The sequence below is a fragment of the Mandrillus leucophaeus genome, unplaced genomic scaffold (genome assembly GCF_000951045.1).
Source record: "Mandrillus leucophaeus isolate KB7577 unplaced genomic scaffold, Mleu.le_1.0 Scaffold813, whole genome shotgun sequence".
Lineage (NCBI taxonomy): Eukaryota > Metazoa > Chordata > Mammalia > Primates > Cercopithecidae > Mandrillus > Mandrillus leucophaeus.
In genome coordinates, this window is record NW_012108842.1 from 10,555 (window position 1) to 16,960 (window position 6,406).

Sequence of the window (6,406 nt, forward strand, 5' to 3'; positions counted from 1 at the left end):
AGATTTTCTGCTATTATTGCCATATATTTTACATCTATGTGTTATAACTTCACAATACAATAAATAATAGTAGTTATTATTTTGTTTTTAAGCAGTCATTTAACCTTTAGTGATATTAAATAAAATTTTTAAATGTCTTTTATATTCACACACATATTTATAATTTTAACACTCTCCATTCACTTGTCTACATCCAAATATCCATTAGATATTATTTTTCTTCTGCCTTTAACTTTTTGTAAAGAAGTGGTCTTCTAGAGAAGATTAATTTTCTTGTTTCTTGTAGCTATAAAAAACTTTAGTCTTTATTTTTAAAATTATATTTGCTGTATATTTAATTGTCTGGGCATACATATATTTATTACAAGGATTGTATTTTTTTCAGGACTTTTTAGATTTAACTTTATTGTTTTCTATCTTGCATTACTTTTAATGAGAAGTCTGTTTCTATATTTTCTTCATTCATTAGGTGATACAGTTTTTAAAACTTTTCTACAATTTTTGAGGTTTTTTTCTTTATAACTGGAGTTCAATACATTGATTATGATGTGCTCGGGATGACTTTTTTTTTTCCTTTTTACCTGGTTAATTGAATTTCTGGGATGTATGCATATACAGATTTCACCAAATTTAAAAATAATTATTATTTCTTTCAAAATTGGTTTCTGTGGATGCTCCCTCTTTCAGAGAATCTAATTACATGCATGTTGGGATGCTTTGTTTATTTTGTAGGGGGAGTGAAGAATGGTTTTGTTCATTTTGAGTAGTTTATATTACACTATTTTAAAGTTTATTATATTTTTCTATAGTATGTCTAATCTGTTAATACTATCCAAAGTGTTCTTAATTTTAGATATTGTGTATTTCATCTCTGGTAGTTTAATATAGGCTCATGTTTAGATCTTTTATTTTCCTCCTGACATGGCCACTTTTATGTTTTTCTGGCCATAGGTACTTTTTTTCAGGTCTAAACTATATTACTCATGTAAATTTAAAATTCACACACAGAAATACAGAGCAACTGCTAAATATGGTAAAGATATATCCTTTCAAAAGCTCCAGGCAAGAAAACTTGCAAAATCAATAAACAAATATTAAAACTAAATAAAGAGCCTAACAGGTTGTCTGATAAAATATCGAGTTATAAAACTCAACAGCATTCTCTAAACCAGATACAATTAGAAAATACAGCAAAACCTATCCTTAGAGGATTATCTTAAAGAAAGCTGAATAGTCATAAGCTGTTTATAATCGCTGTTTTCAAGTCTACTAATTTCATCATCTGTGACATTACTGTGACTTGGTCTATTAAGTAATATGCCATATTTTATATCATATATGTCACATATTTATGATTTGTTGAATATTTCAGAACTTTTCACTACGATTTTACCTTGGTTACTGGACTTTATTTATTTGTTTATTTATTTATTTATTTATTTATTTATTTATATTCTTTTAAATGTTTGGTAATTTTGATCTGGTAGAGATAAATTTCTAAATGATCCATTAGAAGCTAGTTTTAAAGTTTATTAAATCAAATTCTAACATTTTATTTCAGAGTAAATTTTACGTCACCAATGAGGTAATACACTTTAAAGAATGTGCTTTGATGTATGGAGACCTTTCACCATGGTAGGAACCAATATGGACTAACTATTCCTGGATCACCTACTGTTTGTAGTGGTTTTATGCCCTATTATAGTATTTTCCTCACCTGCATTTGCAGATCAGTATTCTGACAAAGACAATGATTTGTCTGGAGCTGCGCGCCCCGGCCATAGCAAATAATAATTAATGATTAAACGCCCCAGCTCTATTCCTTTCCACCTTCTACCTCCTCCCTAGATTTGTTGTTTCTCTTTTGTATCAATACCTCATAAAAGATGGCGCTCTTCCTGCTTTTTCTTCACCTGTTTTTCCCCCGCGCTGGGAAAATTGTTACTTTGTAGCGCAGGCACCATCCTGCCCCCGGGAAAATTACCAACTGACAGCGCAGGCGCAACATGATGTCCGACCAGAGAAACCAATACCTACCTAGCCACACCCTCGGGGATGAGATCATCTCTGCCTCTGGCCCAACCCCTTCCCCTCCAAGTGTATATAAGGCATTGCATTACCGCCATTAAAAAAGACTTGATCAGAGCACTGTCTTGTCTCCATTTCTCGTGTCTCTTGTCCCCCAAATTCCCACTCCCTCCTCCAGGGCCTGCTTCGACGATCCCGCGGGCCGGGATAATGATTATTGAAGGGGCTTTGAGGATTACCATTTTTAATTTTAAGTGGTTCTTTACTGAAGCAAAATAGTTCACATTTCTGAGGAAAAAATGAACTTAATTGTTTAGTTTCTAGTGATTATGTTTACTGCAAGTTATTTTATTTTTCTTAACTTCATGGGACACCCTTCTCTCTTAAGCATCTGTCACTCTTTTTCTCACCCTCAAGTGTCTTTTGTTTATGATTTTTAACAATTCAAAAAATTGATTTATTACTTTTTTAGAAAAAAAATTATTTCTAGAGAGCAATTGAACTGTTTCATAACAAGTCTCTACTCTACTTTAGAAAATTATAGTGTCTATCAGGTTATATTGTGGATCCAATTGCATCACCCTCTCATATTATATTGTCGTTCCTGACTGAGACTATAATTACAGATAATTTTTTACTTAAAGTTTAATTATTTTTAATCTTAATCAAATGTTCTTATAGAGAGCAGATAAATCATTGTAAAATATATTTACATAGAATATAATTTTCACAGGTATCGAGACTAAATAAATTTTTAAAATTAGGAAAAAAAAATTAGTCTCTTTCTTAAAACGTCTTGCAAACTGGATCTCTCCCCTTTATAATGAAAAATATTCTGTGTTACTTTAATGTAACAAGAAGCCATGAAGCTAGAAGGAATAACTTTGCTTATTTTGCATCTTTTCCTAGAAAATAATACGTTGTCACACCTGTGATTATAGTCAGAGAAGACTCGGGCAATATTTATTACACAATAAGTGTGGCATAATTTTAGCAGAAAAGTATGTCTCTAAATGTATTACATCAAATTTTATTGTCTTTTGATTAAGATCCTATTTCAGTATTTTAGTGCCATGATTTTTATCTCCTTATTCTACATATTTTTTCTGCCAATATTTATTTTATACTTTTAGAGATGTCTTTCTTGAGTGTGTTTTCTTTGTGTAATTGCCTTAAAATTTATATCATGGAGACTAGAGTGGTTCTGTACTTGTATACTATTCTGAACATAAATATGATCCCTATTATGTTTTTAGCAATTGTTAAATTATTCTAGCAAAAATCCATATGTTAAACTGATTCAGGTATGAGTTACAGAGATCTTATAATATTGTCTTTTCAGCACCTTTGAGTGCTCCATGTGTCTCATTCTGGCGAAACATACATTGACTGCTTAGTATCATGCATCCCAAAACATTACCTTACCCCCATATTTAAGTGTGTCATTTGCAGAGTTATATACTTTAAACACAATAAAACAAGAATTTAAAAAATTTTACGGGAGGTGTAGTTGAGGAAATAGATATATCTTTATGGCACAAAAAGAAAAAAAATAAATGTTATTGTACTGAAAAACATATAAGCTTGGGCTTAAGAACAGACAAAAACAAGAAATGGGGAAAAGATTCCATATTTAATAAATGGTGCTGGGAAAGCTGGCTAGCCACATGTAGAAAGTTGAAACTGGATCCCTTCCTTACACCTTATACAAAAATTAACTCAAGATGGATTAAAGGCTTAAATGTTAGACCTAAAACCATAAAAACCCTAGAAGAAAACCTAGGCAATACCATTCAGGACATAGGCAAGGGCAAGGACTTCATGACTAAAACGCCAAAAGCAATGGCAACAAAAGTCAAAATAGACAAATGGGATCTAATTAAACTAAAGAGCTTCTGCATGGCAAAAGAAATTATCATCAGAGTGAACAGGCAACCTACAGAATGGGAGAAATTTTTTGCAGTCTACTCATCTGACAAAGGGCTAATATCCAGAATCTACAAAGAACTTAAAGCAATTTACAAGAAAAATGAACAAACAAACCAACAAACAAAACATCAAAAAGAGGGCAAAGGATATAAACAGACACTTTTCAAAAGAAGACATTTAGGCAGCCAACAGACAAAGGAAAATAATGTTCATCATCACTGATCATCAGAGAAATGCAAATCAAAACCACAATGAGATAACATCTCACACCAGTTAGAAAAGCAATCATTGAAAAGTCAGGAAACAACAGATGCTGGGGAGGATGTGGAGAAATAGGAACACTTTTACACTGTTGGTGGGACTGTAAACTAGTTCAACCATTGTGGAAGACAGTGTGGCGATTCCTCAAGGATCTAAAACTAGAAATACCATTTGACCCAGCCATCCCATTACTAGGTATATACCGAAAGGATTATAAATCATGCTACTATAAAGATGCATGTATATGTATGTTTATTGTGGCATTATTTACAATAGTAAAGACTTAGAACCAACCCAAATGTCCATCAATCATAGACTGGATTAAGAAAATGTGACACATAGACACCATGGAATAGTATGCAGCCATAAAAAAGGATGAGTTCATGTCCTTTGCAGGACCATGAATGCAGCTGGAAACCATCATTCTGAGCAAACTATCACAAGGACAGAAAAGCAAACACCGCATGTTCTCACTCATATGTGGGAATTTAACAATGAGAACACTGACACAGGGAGGGGAACATCACACACTGGGGCTTGTCAGGGGGTGGGGGCTGGGATAGGGATAACATTAGGAGAAATACCTAATGTAAATGACGAGCTGATAGGTGCAGCAAACCACCATGGCACATGTATACCTATGTAACAAACCTGCACATTGTGCACATGTACCCTAGAACTTAAAGTATAATTATAATAATGAAAAGAATAGTGCCTTAAGACAATAAAATTGCAAGAGGGGCTGCTCATAAAACTAAACTAAAATTTTTAAAAAATGAATTTTGCTAGCTAGGCATTAACCCTTTCTACTATTTGTGGTTGAGATTTTAAAAACAGTAATATACATATAATGTTCATTTCTATAAACAGATTATTAGGTACTATTACCAATCATTGTAACTAAAGATAAAAAAACTAGGGTACTTAATGAAATGTTAAGGTTTTGAAGACCCATAGACTTTGTGATATAAAGGTAATGTTAATATTATCTTTGGTTGTACATACTGAATTTTGACATGAATAATATATGTGAAGAAACAATATAAAATTTTTACAAGATAAATGTGTGCTTTCAGAAAAGTGAGTTTCTCTGTGTCATATTTTTACTCACTTGATATTAAAAAATATGCAAAATCAAAGAAATGCTTTCAAAATCAACAGAATATGGAAGATAGGCTCTAACAATCTCTAAAATATACTTAAACGTTTTTTCAATTTTAAAATTTCTTTTGAGTACACGGTAGATGTGTATATTTATGGGATACATGGTATGCCTTTCATAAAGGCATGCAATGTGAAATAACCGAAATAGCTACCCTATGGAGAACGAGGTATCTGTCTCTTCAAGCACTTATCCTTTGAGTTACAACTCAATTACATCTTTTAAGTTATTTTATAATGTAAAATTATTACCATAATCACCCTATTCTGCTATCAACCATAGGTCTTATTTATTCTTTCTATTTATTTTGTACACATTAACCATCTCCACCTCCTTTCTCCCTCCAGCCCCTCACTACCATTCTCAACCTCTGGAAACCATCCTTCTTCTGTATGTCTAAGAGTTGAGTTGTTTTGACATTTAGATTCCACAGACAAGTGAGAACATGTGATGTTTGTCTCTCTGTGCCTGTCTTATTTCACTTAAAATAATGATCTGCAGTCCCACCAATGTTGTTGCAAATGACAGAATCTCATTCTTTCTTATAGCTGAGTAGTACTCCGTTGTGCATTATGTACCACATTTTCTTTATCCATTTCTCTGCTGATGGACACATAGGTTGCTTCCAAATCTTGACTATTGTGAAGAGTGCTGTAACAAACAAGAATGCAGATATCTTCAATACACTAATTTCCTTTCTTTTAACTACATACCTAGCAGTGAGATTGCTGGGTCATATGGAACCTCAATTTTTAGTTTTCTGAGGAACCTCCAAACTGTTCTCCATAGTGGTTGTGTTAATTTACATTCTCATCAACAGTTCCCTTTTCTCCACATCCTCAGCGTCATTATTACTGTCTGTCTTTTGGATATAAGACATTTCAACTGGGGAGAGATGATAGCTCATTGTAGTTTTGATTTACATTTTTCTGATGAACAGTGATGTTGAGCACCTTTTCATATGCTTGTTTGCCATCTGTATTTCTTCTTTTGAGAAATGCTTAGTTTGCCTATTTTTTAAATGGG